Below are 13,854 nucleotides of genomic sequence, written 5' to 3'. Positions count from 1 at the left end.
GAGAAGAGCGGCCAATGTGACGATCTGGCTTTAAGTCGATTCGATAACAAATGACGAAAACGTACGGATTTCTCAGGTTTTTACTACATATGAACACTTTTCACATTCTCCCGTGCAACTCGGCTGCTAGTCCTCCTTTCATGCAGAATGTTAAGGTCCTAGCTCATGTCCAAGGCACCAAAGCCAGCTAAAAAGTCAATAATCGATACCTAAAACTTGAACTGTACTACTTCTTACTGGCTATTATGTCAACTTAGAAGCTTCATCTGTGTTCTACTTTGGTGCTTTTAGTGTCTCCGCATACCGCAGCATGCGACATATCTTTGCAGACGATAAGTACAACCGTTTCAGAGAGAAGAGCGGCCAATGTGACGATCTGGCTTTAAGTCGATTCGATAACAAATGACGAAAACGGACGGATTTCTCAGGTTTTTACTACATATGAACACTTTTCACATTCTCCCGTGCAACTCGGCTGCCAGTCCTCCTTTCATGCAGAAAGTTAAGGTCCTAGCTCATGTCCAAGGCACCAAAGCCAGCTAAAAAGTCAACAATCGATACCTAAAACTTGAGTTGTACTACTTCTTACTGGCTATTACATCAACTTAGAAGCTTCATCTGTGTTCTACTATGGTGCTTTTAGTGTCTCCGCATACCGCAGCACGCGACATAGCTTTGCAGACGATAAGTACTACCGTTTCAGAGAGAAAAGCGGCCAATGTGACGATCTGGCTTTAAGTCGATTCGACAACAAATGACGAAAACGGACGGATTTCTCAGGTTTTTACTACATATGAACACTTTTCACATTCTCCCGTGCAACTCGGCTGCTAGTCCTCCTTACATGCAGAATCTTAAGGTCCTAGCTCATGTCCAAGGCACTAAAGCCAGCTAAAAAGTCAATAATCGATACCTAAAACTTGAATTGTACTACTTCTTACTGGCTATTACATCAACTTAGAAGCATCATCTGTGTTCTACTATGGTGCTTTTACTGTCTCCGCATACCGCAGAACGCCACATAGCTTTGCAGACGATAAGTACAACCGTTTCAGAGAGAAGAGCGGCCAATGTGACGATCTGGCTTTAAGTCGATTCGATAACAAATGACGAAAACGGACGGATTTCTCAGGTTTTTACTACATATGAACACTTTTCACATTCTCCCGTGCAACTCGGCTGCTAGTCCTCCTTACATGCAGAATCTTAAGGTCCTAGCTCATGTCCAAGGCACCAAAGCCAGCTAAAAAGTCAATAATCGATACCTGAAACTTGAATTGTACTACTTCTTACTGGCTATTACATCAACTTAGAAGCTTCATCTGTGTTCTACTATGGTGCTTTTAGTGTCTCAGCATACCGCAGCACGCGACATAGCTTTGCAGACGATAAGTACAAGTGTTTCAGAGAGAAGAGCGGCCAATGTGACGATCTGGCTTTAAGTCGATTCGATAACAAATGACGAAAACGTACGGATTTCTCAGGTTTTTACTACATATGAACACTTTTCACATTCTCCCGTGCAACTCGGCTGCTAGTCCTCCTTTCATGCAGAATGTTAAGGTCCTAGCTCATGTCCAAGGCACCAAAGCCAGCTCAAAAGTCAATAATCGATACCTAAAACTTGAACTGTACTACTTCTTACTGGCTATTACATCAACTTAGAAGCTTCATCTGTGTTCTACTATGGTGCTCTTAGTGTCTCCGCATACCGCAGCACGCGACATAGCTTTGCAATCGATAAGTACAACCGTTTCAGAGAGAAGAGCAGCTAATTTGACGATCTGGCTTTAAGTCGATTCGATAACAAATGACGAAAACGGACGGATTTCTCAGGTTTTTACTACATATGAACACTTTTCACATTCTCCCGTGCAACTCGGCTGCTAGTCCTCCTTCATGCAAAATCTTAATTTCCTAGCTCATGTCCAAAGCACCAAAGAAGGGTAAAAAGTCAATAACCGATACCTAAAACTTTAATTGTACTACTTCTTACTGGCTATTTCATCAACTTAGAAGCTTCATCTGTGTTCTACTATGGTGCTTTTAGTGTGTCCGCATACCGCAGCACGCGACATAGCTTTGCAGACGATAAGTACAACTTTTTCAGAGAGAAGAGCAGCCAATGTGACGATCTGGCTTGAAGTCGATTCGATAACAAATGACGAAACCGGACGGATTTCTCAGGTTTTTACTACGTATGAACACTTTTCACATTCTCCCGTGCAACTCGGCTGCTAGACCTCCTATCATGCAAAATCTTAAGTTCCTAGCTCATGCCCAAGGCACCAAAGAAGGGTAAAAAGTCAATAACCGATACCTAAAACTTGAATTGTACTACTTCTTACTGGCTATTACATCAACTTAGAAGCTTCATCTGTGTTCTACTATGGTGCTTTTCCTGTTTCCGCATACCGCAGCACGCGACATAGCTTGGCAGACGATAAGTACAACTTTTTCAGAGAGAAGAGCGGCCAATGTGACGATCTGGCTTGAAGTCGATTCGATAACTAATGACGAAAACGGACGGATTTCTCAGGTTTTTACTACGTATGAACACATTTCACATTCTCCCGTGCAACTCGGCTGCTAGTCCTCCTTTCATGCAGAATCTTAAGGTCCTAGCTCATGTCCAAGGCACCAAAGCCCGCTAAAAAGTCAATAATCGATACCTAAAACTTGAATTGTACTACTTCTTACTGGCTATTACATCAACTTAGAAGCTTCATCTGTGTTCTACTATGGTGCTTTTAGTGTCTCCGCATACCGCAGCACGCGACATAGCTTTGCAATCGATAAGTACAACCGTTTCAGAGAGAAGAGCGGCCAATGTGACGATCTGGCTTTAAGTCGATTCGATAACAAATGACGCAAACGGACGGATTTCTCAGGTTTTTACTACATATGAACACTTTTCACATTCCCCCGTGCAAATCGGCTGCCAGTCCTCCTTTCATGCTGAATCTTAAGGTCCTAGCTCATGTCCAAGGCACCAAAGCCAGCTAAAAAGTCAATAATCGATACCTAAAACTTGAATTGTACTATATCTTACTGGCTATTACATCAACTTAGAAGCATCACCTGTGTTCTACTATGGTGCTTTTACTGTCTCCGCATACCGCAGAACGCCACATAGCTTTGCAGACGATAAGCACAACCGTTTCAGAGAGAAGAGCGGCCAATGTGACGATCTGGCTTTAAGTCGATTCGATAACAAATGACGAAAACGGACGGATGTCTCAGGTTTTTACTACATATGAACACTATTCACATTCTCCCGTGCAACTCGGCTGCTAGTCCTCCTTCATGCAAAATCTTAATTTCCTAGCTGATGTCCAAGGCACCAAAGAAGGGTAAAAAGTCAATAACCGATACCTAAAACTTGAATTGTACTACTTCTTACTGGCTATTACATCAACTTAGAAGCTTCATCTGTGTTCTACTATGGTGCTTTTACTGTCTCCGCATACCGCAGCACGCGACATAGTTTTGCAATCGTTAAGTACAACCGTTTCAGAGAGAAGAGCGGCCAATGTGACGATCTGGCTTTAACTCGATTCGATAACAAATGACGAATACGGACGGATTTCTCGGGTTTTTACTACATGTGAAGACTTTTCACATTCTCCCGTGCAAATCGGCTGCTAGTCCTCCTTTCATGCAGAATGTTAAGGTCCTAGCTCATGTCCAAGGCACCAAAGCCAGCTAAAAAGTCAATAATCGATACCTAAAACTTGAATTGTACTACTTCTTCCTTTGTATTACATCAACTTAGAAGCTTCATCTGTGTTCTACTATGGTGCTTTTAGTGTCTCCGCATACCGCAGCACGCGACATAGCTTTGCAGACGATAAGTACAAGTGTTTCAGAGAGAAGAGCGGCCAATGTGACGATCTGGCTTTAAGTCGATTCGATAACAAATGACGAAAACGGACGGATTTCTCAGGTTTTTACTACATATGAACACTTTTCACATTCTCCCGTGCAACTCGGCTGCTAGTCCTCCTTACATGCCGAATGTTAAGGTCCTAGCTCATGTCCAAGGCACCAAAGCCAGCTAAAATGTCAATAATCGATACCTAAAACTTGAATTGTACTACTTCTTACTGGCTATTACATCAACTTAGAAGCTTCATCTGTGTTCTACTATGGTGCTTTTAGTGTGTCCGCATACCGCAGCACGCGACATAGCTTTGCAGACGATAAGTACAACCGTTTCAGAGAGAAGAGCGGCCAATGTGACGACCTGGCTTGAAGAAGATTCGATAACAAATGACGAAAACGGACGGAATTCTAGGTTTTTACTACATATGAACACTTTTCATATTCTCCCGTGCAACTCCGCTGCTAATCCTCCTTTCATGCAGAAGCTTAAGGTCCTAGCTCATGTCCAAGGTACCAAAGCCAGCTGAAAAGTCAATAATCGATACCTAAAACTTGAATTGTACTACATCTTACTGGCTATTACATCAACTTAGAAGCTTCATCTGTGTTCTACTATGGTGATTTTAGTGTCTCCGCATACCGCAGCACGCGACATAGCTTCGCAGACCATAAGTACAACCGTTTCAGAGAGAAGAGTGGCCAATGAGACGATCTGGCTTTAAGTCGATTCGATAACAAATTACGAAAACGGACGTATTTCTGAGGTTTTTACTACATATGAACACTTTTCACATTCTCCCGTGCAACTCGGCTGCTAGTCCTCCTTACATGCAGAATCTTAAGGTCCTAGCTCATGTCCAAGGCACCAAAGCCAGCTAAAACTCAATAATCGATACCTAAAACTTGAATTGTACTACTTCTTACTGGCTATTACATCAACTTAGAAGCATCATCTGTGTTCTACTATGGTGCTTTTACTGTCTCCGCATACCGCAGAACGCCACATAGCTTTGCAGACGATAAGTACAACCGTTTCAGAGAGAAGAGCGGCCAATGTGACGATCTGGCTTTAAGTAGATTCGATAACAAATGACGTAAACGGACGGATGTCTCAGATTTTTACTACATATGAACATGTTTCACATTCTCCCGTGCAACTCGGCTGCTAGTCCTCCTTTCATGCAGAATCTTAAGGTCCTAGCTCATGTCCAAGGTACCAAAGCAAGCTAAAAAGTCAATAATCGATACCTAAAACTTGAATTGTACTACTTCTTACTGGCTATTACATCAACTTATAAGCTTCATCTGTGTTCTACTATGGTGATTTTAGTGTCTCCGCATACCGCAGCACGCGACATAGTTTTGCAGACGATAAGTACAACCGTTTCAGAGAGAAGAGCGACCAATGAGACGATCTGGCTTTAAGTCGATTCGATAACAAGTGACGAAAACGGACCGATTTCTCAGGTTTTTACTACATATGAACACTTTTCACATTCTCCCGTGCAACTTGGCTCCTCGTCCTCCTTTCATGCAGAATCTTAAGGTCCTAGCTCATGTCCAAGGCACCAAAGCCAGCTAAAAAGTCAATATTCAATACCTATAACTTGAATTGTACTACTTCTTACTGGCTATTACATCAACTTAGAAGCTTCATCTGTGTTCTACTATGGTGCTTTTAGTGTCTCAGCATACCGCAGCACGCGACATAGCTTTGCAGACGATAAGTACAACCGTTTCAGAGAGAAGAGCGGCCAATGTGACGATCTGGCTTTAAGTCGATTCGATAACAAATGACGAAAACGTACGGATTTCTCAGGTTTTTACTACATATGAACACTTTTCACATTCTCCCGTGCAACTCGGCTGCTAGTCCTCCTTTCATGCAGAATGTTAAGGTCCTAGCTCATGTCCAAGGCACCAAAGCCAGCTAAAAAGTCAATAATCGATACCTAAAACTTGAACTGTACTACTTCTTACTGGCTATTATGTCAACTTAGAAGCTTCATCTGTGTTCTACTTTGGTGCTTTTAGTGTCTCCGCATACCGCAGCATGCGACATATCTTTGCAGACGATAAGTACAACCGTTTCAGAGAGAAGAGCGGCCAATGTGACGATCTGGCTTTAAGTCGATTCGATAACAAATGACGAAAACGGACGGATTTCTCAGGTTTTTACTACATATGAACACTTTTCACATTCTCCCGTGCAACTCGGCTGCCAGTCCTCCTTTCATGCAGAATGTTAAGGTCCTAGCTCATGTCCAAGGCACCAAAGCCAGCTAAAAAGTCAACAATCGATACCTAAAACTTGAGTTGTACTACTTCTTACTGGCTATTACATCAACTTAGAAGCTTCATCTGTGTTCTACTATGGTGCTTTTAGTGTCTCCGCATACCGCAGCACGCGACATAGCTTTGCAGACGATAAGTACTACCGTTTCAGAGAGAAAAGCGGCCAATGTGACGATCTGGCTTTACATCGATTCGATAACAAATGACGAAAACGGAAGGATTTCTCAGGTTTTTACTACATATGAACACTTTTCACATTCTCCCGTGCAACTCCGCTGCTAATCCTCCTTTCATGCAGAAGCTTAAGGTCCTAGCTCATGTCCAAGGAACCAAAGCCAGCTAAAAAGTCAATAATCGATACCTAAAACTTGAATTCTACTACTTCTTACTGGCTATTACATCAACTTAGAAGCTTCATCTGTGTTCTACTATGGTGCTTTTACTGTCTCCGCATACCGCAATACGCGACATAGCTTCGCAGACGATAAGTACAACCGTTTCAGAGAGAAGAGCGGCCAATGAGACGATCTGGCTTTAAGTCGATTCGATAACAAATGACGAAAACGGACGGATTTCTCAGGTTTTTACAACATATGAACACTTTTCACATTCTCCCGTGCAACTCGGCTGCTAGTCCTCCTTTCATGCAGAATCTTAAGGTCCTAGCTCATGTCCAAGGAACCAAAGCCAGCTAAAAAGTCAATAATCGATACCTAAAACTTGAATTGTACTACTTCTTACTGGCTATTACATCAACTTAGAAGCTTCATCTGTGTTCTACTATGGTGCTTTTACTGTCTCCGCATACCGCAATACGCGACATAGCTTCGCAGACGATAAGTACAACCGTTTCAGAGAGAAGAGCGGCCAATGAGACGATCTGGCTTTAAGTCGATTCGACAACAAATGACGAAAAAGGACGGATTTCTCAGGTTTTTACTACATATGAACACTTTTCACATTCTCCCGTGCAACTCGGCTGCTAGTCCTCCTTACATGCAGAATCTTAAGGTCCTAGCTCATGTCCAAGGCACCAAAGCCAGCTAAAAAGTCAATAATCGATACCTAAAACTTGAATTGTACTACTTCTTACTGGCTATTACATCAACTTAGAAGCATCATCTGTGTTCTACTATGGTGCTTTTACTGTCTCCGCATACCGCAGAACGCCACATAGCTTTGCAGACGATAAGTACAACCGTTTCAGAGAGAAGAGCGGCCAATGTGACGATCTGGCTTTAAGTCGATTCGATAACAAATGACGATAACGGACGGATGTCTCAGGTTTTTACTACATATGAACACTATTCACATTCTCCCGTGCAACTCGGCTGCTAGTCCTACTTCATGCAAAATCTTAATTTCCTAGCTGATGTCCAAGGCTCCAAAGAAGGGTAAAAAGTCAATAACCGATACCTAAAACTTGAATTGTACTACTTCTTACTGGCTATTACATCAACTTAGAAGCTTCATCTGTGTTCTACTATGGTGCTTTTAGTGTCTCCGCATACCGCAGCACGCGACATAGCTTTGCAGACGATAAGTACAACCGTTTCAGAGAGAAGAGCGGCCAATGTGACGATCTGGCTTTAAGTAGATTCGATAACAAATGACGTAAACGGACGGATGTCTCAGATTTTTACCACATATGAACATGTTTCACATTCTCCCGTGCAACTCGGCTGCTAGTCCTCCTTTCATGCAGAATCTTAAGGTCCTAGCTCATGTCCAAGGCACCAAAGCCAGCTAAAAAGTCAATATTCAATACCTATAACTTGAATTGTACTACTTCTTACTGGCTATTACATCAACTTAGAAGCTTCATCTGTGTTCTACTATGGTGCTTTTAGTGTCTCAGCATACCGCAGCACGCGACATAGCTTTGCAGACGATAAGTACAACCGTTTCAGAGAGAAGAGCGGCCAATGTGACGATCTGGCTTTAAGTCGATTCGATAACAAATGACGAAAACGTACGGATTTCTCAGGTTTTTACTACATATGAACACTTTTCACATTCTCCCGTGCAACTCGGCTGCTAGTCCTCCTTTCATGCAGAATGTTAAGGTCGTAGCTCATGTATAAGGCACCAAAGCCAGCTAAAAAGTCAATAATCGATACCTAAAACTTGAACTGTACTACTTCTTACTGGCTATTACATCAACGTAGAAGCTTCATCTGTGTTCTACTATGGTGCTTTTAGTGTCTCCGCATACTGCAGCACGCGACATAGCTTTGCAATCGATAAGTACAACCGTTTCAGAGAGAAGAGCAGCTAATTTGACGATCTGGCTTTAAGTCGATTCGATAACAAATGACGAAAACGGACGGATTTCTCAGGTTTTTACTACATATGAACACTATTCACATTCTCCCGTGCAACTCGGCTGCCAGTCCTCCTTTCATGCAGAATCTTAAGGTCCTAGCTCATGTCCAAGGCACCAAAGCCAGCTAAAAAGTCAATAATCGATACTTAAAACTTGAATTGTACTACTTCTTACTGGCTATTACATCAACTTAGAAGCTTCATCTGTGTTCTACTATGGTGCTTTTAGTGTCTCCGCATACCGCAGCACGCGACATAGCTTTCCAGACGATAAGTACTACCGTTTCAGAGAGAAGAGCGGCCAATGTGACGATCTGGCTTTACATCGATTCAATAACAAATGACGAAAACGGAAGGATTTCTCAGGTTTTTACTACATATGAACACTTTTCACATTCTCCCGTGCAAATCGGCTGCTAGTCCTCCTTTCATGCAGAATCATAAGGTCCTAGCTCATGTCCAAGGCACCAAAGCCAGCTAAAAAGTCAATAATCGATACCTAAAACTTGAATTGTACTACTTCTTACTGGCTATTACATCAACTTAGAAGCTTTATCTGTGTTCTACTATGGTGCTTTTAGTGTCTCAGAATACCGCAGCACGCGACATAGCTTTGCAGACGATAAGTACAACCGTTTCAGAGAGAAGAGCGGCCAATGTGACGATCTGGCTTGAAGAAGATTCGATAACAAATGACGAAAACGGACGGATTTCTAGGTTTTTACTACATATGAACACTTTTCATATTCTCCCGTGCAACTCCGCTGCTAGTCCTCCTTTCATGCAGAAGCTTAAGGTCCTAGCTCATGTCCAAGGAACCAAAGCCAGCTAAAAAGTCAATAATCGATACCTAAAACTTGAATTGTACTACTTCTTACTGGCTATTACATCAACTTAGAAGCTTCATCTGTGTTCTACTATGGTGCTTTTACTGTCTCCGCATACCGCAATACGCGACATAGCTTCGCAGACGATAAGTACAACCGTTTCAGAGCGAAGAGCGGCCAATGAGACGATCTGGCTTTAAGTCGATTCGATAACAAATGACGAAAACGGACGGATGTCTCAGGTTTTTACTACATATGAACACTTTTCACATTCTCCCGTGCAACTCGGCTGCTAGTCCTCCTTACATGCAGAATCTTAAGGTCCTAGCTCATGTCCAAGGCACCAAAGCCAGCTAAAAAGTCAATAATCGATACCTAAAACTTGAATTGTACTACTTCTTACTGGCTATTACATCAACTTAGAAGCATCATCTGTGTTCTACTATGGAGCTTTTACTGTCTCCGCATACCGCAGAACGCCACATAGCTTTGCAGACGATAAGTACAACCGTTTCACAGAGAAGAGCGGCCAATGTGACGATCTGGCTTTAAGTCGATTCGATAACAAATGACGAAAACGGACGGATGTCTCAGGTTTTTACTACATATGAACACTATTCACATTCTCCCGTGCAACTCGGCGGCTAGTCCTACTTCATGCAAAATCTTAATTTCCTAGCTCATGTCCAAGGCACCAAAGCCAGCTAAAAAGTCAACAATCGATACCTAAAACTTGAGTTGTACTACTTCTTACTGGCTATTACATCAACTTAGAAGCTTCATCTGTGTTCTACTATGGTGCTTTTAGTGTCTCCGCATACCGCAGCACGCGACATAGCTTTGCAGACGATAAGTACTACCGTTTCAGAGAGAAAAGCGGCCAATGTGACGATCTGGCTTTACATCGATTCGATAACAAATGACGAAAACGGAAGGATTTCTCAGGTTTTTACTACATATGAACACTTTTCACATCCTCCCGTGCAACTCCGCTGCTAATCCTCCTTTCATGCAGAAGCTTAAGGTCCTAGCTCATGTCCAAGGAACCAAAGCCAGCTAAAAAGTCAATAATCGATACCTAAAACTTGAATTCTACTACTTCTTACTGGCTATTACATCAACTTAGAAGCTTCATCTGTGTTCTACTATGGTGCTTTTACTGTCTCCGCATACCGCAATACGCGACATAGCTTCGCAGACGATAAGTACAACCGTTTCAGAGAGAAGAGCGGCCAATGAGACGATCTGGCTTTAAGTCGATTCGATAACAAATGACGAAAACGGACGGATTTCTCAGGTTTTTACAACATATGAACACTTTTCACATTCTCCCGTGCAACTCGGCTTCTAGTCCTCCTTACATGCAGAATCTTAAGGTCCTAGCTCATGTCCAAGGAACCAAAGCCAGCTAAAAAGTCAATAATCGATACCTAAAACTTGAATTGTACTACTTCTTACTGGCTATTACATCAACTTAGAAGCTTCATCTGTGTTCTACTATGGTGCTTTTACTGTCTCCGCATACCGCAATACGCGACATAGCTTCGCAGACGATAAGTACAACCGTTTCAGAGAGAAGAGCGGCCAATGAGACGATCTGGTTTTAAGTCGATTCGACAACAAATGACGAAAACGGACGGATTTCTCAGGTTTTTACTACATATGAACACTTTTCACATTCTCCCGTGCAACTCGGCTGCTAGTCCTCCTTACATGCAGAATCTTAAGGTCCTAGCTCATGTCCAAGGCACCAAAGCCAGCTAAAAAGTCAATAATCGATACCTAAAACTTGAATTGTACTACTTCTTACTGGCTATTACATCAACTTAGAAGCATCATCTGTGTTCTACTATGGTGCTTTTACTGTCTCCGCATACCGCAGAACGCCACATAGCTTTGCAGACGATAAGTACAACCGTTTCAGAGAGAAGAGCGGCCAATGTGACGATCTGGCTTTAAGTCGATTCGATAACAAATGACGATAACGGACGGATGTCTCAGGTTTTTACTACATATGAACACTATTCACATTCTCCCGTGCAACTCGGCTGCTAGTCCTACTTCATGCAAAATCTTAATTTCCTAGCTGATGTCCAAGGCTCCAAAGAAGGGTAAAAAGTCAATAACCGATACCTAAAACTTGAATTGTACTACTTCTTACTGGCTATTACATCAACTTAGAAGCTTCATCTGTGTTCTACTATGGTGCTTTTAGTGTCTCCGCATACCGCAGCACGCGACATAGCTTTGCAGACGATAAGTACAACCGTTTCAGAGAGAAGAGCGGCCAATGTGACGATCTGGCTTTAAGTAGATTCGATAACAAATGACGTAAACGGACGGATGTCTCAGATTTTTACCACATATGAACATGTTTCACATTCTCCCGTGCAACTCGGCTGCTAGTCCTCCTTTCATGCAGAATCTTAAGGTCCTAGCTCATGTCCAAGGCACCAAAGCCAGCTAAAAAGTCAATATTCAATACCTATAACTTGAATTGTACTACTTCTTACTGGCTATTACATCAACTTAGAAGCTTCATCTGTGTTCTACTATGGTGCTTTTAGTGTCTCAGCATACCGCAGCACGCGACATAGCTTTGCAGACGATAAGTACAACCGTTTCAGAGAGAAGAGCGGCCAATGTGACGATCTGGCTTTAAGTCGATTCGATAACAAATGACGAAAACGTACGGATTTCTCAGGTTTTTACTACATATGAACACTTTTCACATTCTCCCGTGCAACTCGGCTGCTAGTCCTCCTTTCATGCAGAATGTTAAGGTCGTAGCTCATGTATAAGGCACCAAAGCCAGCTAAAAAGTCAATAATCGATACCTAAAACTTGAACTGTACTACTTCTTACTGGCTATTACATCAACGTAGAAGCTTCATCTGTGTTCTACTATGGTGCTTTTAGTGTCTCCGCATACTGCAGCACGCGACATAGCTTTGCAATCGATAAGTACAACCGTTTCAGAGAGAAGAGCAGCTAATTTGACGATCTGGCTTTAAGTCGATTCGATAACAAATGACGAAAACGGACGGATTTCTCAGGTTTTTACTACATATGAACACTATTCACATTCTCCCGTGCAACTCGGCTGCCAGTCCTCCTTTCATGCAGAATCTTAAGGTCCTAGCTCATGTCCAAGGCACCAAAGCCAGCTAAAAAGTCAATAATCGATACTTAAAACTTGAATTGTACTACTTCTTACTGGCTATTACATCAACTTAGAAGCTTCATCTGTGTTCTACTATGGTGCTTTTAGTGTCTCCGCATACCGCAGCACGCGACATAGCTTTCCAGACGATAAGTACTACCGTTTCAGAGAGAAGAGCGGCCAATGTGACGATCTGGCTTTACATCGATTCGATAACAAATGACGAAAACGGAAGGATTTCTCAGGTTTTTACTACATATGAACACTTTTCACATTCTCCCGTGCAAATCGGCTGCTAGTCCTCCTTTCATGCAGAATCATAAGGTCCTAGCTCATGTCCAAGGCACCAAAGCCAGCTAAAAAGTCAATAATCGATACCTAAAACTTGAATTGTACTACTTCTTACTGGCTATTACATCAACTTAGAAGCTTTATCTGTGTTCTACTATGGTGCTTTTAGTGTCTCAGAATACCGCAGCACGCGACATAGCTTTGCAGACGATAAGTACAACCGTTTCAGAGAGAAGAGCGGCCAATGTGACGATCTGGCTTGAAGAAGATTCGATAACAAATGACGAAAACGGACGGATTTCTAGGTTTTTACTACATATGAACACTTTTCATATTCTCCCGTGCAACTCCGCTGCTAGTCCTCCTTTCATGCAGAAGCTTAAGGTCCTAGCTCATGTCCAAGGAACCAAAGCCAGCTAAAAAGTCAATAATCGATACCTAAAACTTGAATTGTACTACTTCTTACTGGCTATTACATCAACTTAGAAGCTTCATCTGTGTTCTACTATGGTGCTTTTACTGTCTCCGCATACCGCAATACGCGACATAGCTTCGCAGACGATAAGTACAACCGTTTCAGAGAGAAGAGCGGCCAATGAGACGATCTGGCTTTAAGTCGATTCGATAACAAATGACGAAAACGGACGGATTTCTCAGGTTTTTACTACATATGAACACTTTTCACATTCTCCCGTGCAACTCGGCTGCTAGTCCTCCTTACATGCAGAATCTTAAGGTCCTAGCTCATGTCCAAGGCACCAAAGCCAGCTAAAAAGTCAATAATCGATACCTAAAACTTGAATTGTACTACTTCTTACTGGCTATTACATCAACTTAGAAGCATCATCTGTGTTCTACTATGGAGCTTTTACTGTCTCCGCATACCGCAGAACGCCACATAGCTTTGCAGACGATAAGTACAACCGTTTCACAGAGAAGAGCGGCCAATGTGACGATCTGGCTTTAAGTCGATTCGATAACAAATGACGAAAACGGACGGATGTCTCAGGTTTTTACTACATATGAACACTATTCACATTCTCCCGTGCAACTCGGCGGCTAGTCCTA

The sequence above is a fragment of the Schistocerca gregaria genome, unplaced genomic scaffold (assembly GCF_023897955.1).
Source record: "Schistocerca gregaria isolate iqSchGreg1 unplaced genomic scaffold, iqSchGreg1.2 ptg000526l, whole genome shotgun sequence".
Classification (NCBI taxonomy): Eukaryota; Metazoa; Arthropoda; class Insecta; order Orthoptera; family Acrididae; genus Schistocerca; species Schistocerca gregaria.
Note: the sequence above shows the minus strand (reverse complement) of the source record.